Genomic DNA, 1,536 nt, shown 5'->3' with positions numbered 1-1,536 from the left:
AGAAAGAACAGTGGGCGGAAATAGTGATGCTAAAAAAAATCAAAAGTGGCAAACATCATGTATAGCCCTAATTCTACATTTGAGTTTATAACAATCTGACTGCTACCGCATACCTTGGTCAGGCTCAGAGGCCACAGCTGACTGCTGCCCATAATAGCGTGTTTCACCTGTCACAACTGTTTCAAGAAAGAAAAGAGCATCTCAGGAAATCAAAAGCAAAGAGGATTTAAAACCACACAGACAGAAAAGGAACATGAGCTATCACATCAAACCTTCACCCTGAGGCAAAATAAGGGCCCGTTCATGTGTCTCCAATCTGTCCTTTTGTACAGATGTGTTCTGGGAGTTTCCTGCTGGGAACTTATTTCCCAGGTGCACACAGGCAAGATTCTGATCAGGACCGTGGAATGTCAGGAGAAGGGCCTTCAGCTTCCTCCCACACTGGGCACCTCGAGGAAGCATGTTTTACTGATGGGTACATGTAACCTTCTGGAGAAATAAACGTCCACACCAGTAGGCATGAGGGAAAAAGAAAAAAGCAGGTGCAAGGTGAAAGTATTTATTAGAGCTTTATCGATCCCTATGTGTTTTGCAGTAAAGGTTCTTCAGGGCGTCTTCTACAGGGTTCTTCAAATTCCACCTCATTGCTCAAGGTGGAATTTGAAAACCCTGTAGAAAATCCCCTGAAGAAGCTTTACTGCGGAAAGCGTAGGGATCTATAAAGCTCTAATAAATACTTTCACCCTGCACCTTTTCCCCTTTCCCCTACATGTAAGTTTCCCCAATGAGGCATGTAGCAGCTCCCAAAGTTGATGCCTCATTGCCTCATATGCCACAGTCCTGATTTGAACTGAGTTCCCAGCACAGAACTCCAGGCGCAAGTCTGACCCAAAGACCTTGGGGTGGCTACATATTCAACACCTCAGATTTGTAACATGTCTCTCAGCCTGCAAACACCCTTGTCCTTTGAAAACCAGTGTTGCCTATGGGTTGCAGAACTGGGTTTGGAAAACCTGGGATGAAAACTCACCATCTCCCACACGGCCTCATTGTAGGGTTGCCAGGTTCCCCCTGGACACTGGTGGGGGGCTAGGGTTGCCTGCTTGAGATTTGGAAATTCCCGGAGGTTTAAGGATGGAGCCTGGGGAGGACAGGGACCTCAGTGGGGCACGAGGCCATAGAGTCCACTTTCCAAAGCATCCGTTTTCTTCAGGGGAACTGATCTCTGTCGTCTGGAGATGAGCTGTAATTCTAAGGGAATCCTGGGTCCCACCTGGAGGCTGGCATCCCTACCTCATTGTATAGCCTTGAATGCTCTCTATGCCTTTATAGCCCATGTGAAACCCCCGTCACAAGGCTCTTCTGAGGAGAAGCATCATAATGACTGGAAAGTACGTGGCAGATTCCACGGTAAGTAATAGCTGGTTTGCAAACAGACTCATTTCAGAGTATAGTTGTTCACTAAAGGATTTGGCGCAAGGCATGTGACAACGTATTTTTTAAAACAGACCCTTCCCACTCTGCTTATAACATCTA

The sequence above is a fragment of the Gekko japonicus genome, unplaced genomic scaffold, assembly GCF_001447785.1.
Source record: "Gekko japonicus isolate JY-2015 unplaced genomic scaffold, Gekko_japonicus_V1.1 scaffold204, whole genome shotgun sequence".
NCBI classification, from domain to species: domain Eukaryota; kingdom Metazoa; phylum Chordata; class Lepidosauria; order Squamata; family Gekkonidae; genus Gekko; species Gekko japonicus.
The sequence above is the reverse complement of the archived record's forward strand: the minus strand, read 5'-3'. Positions refer to the sequence as shown.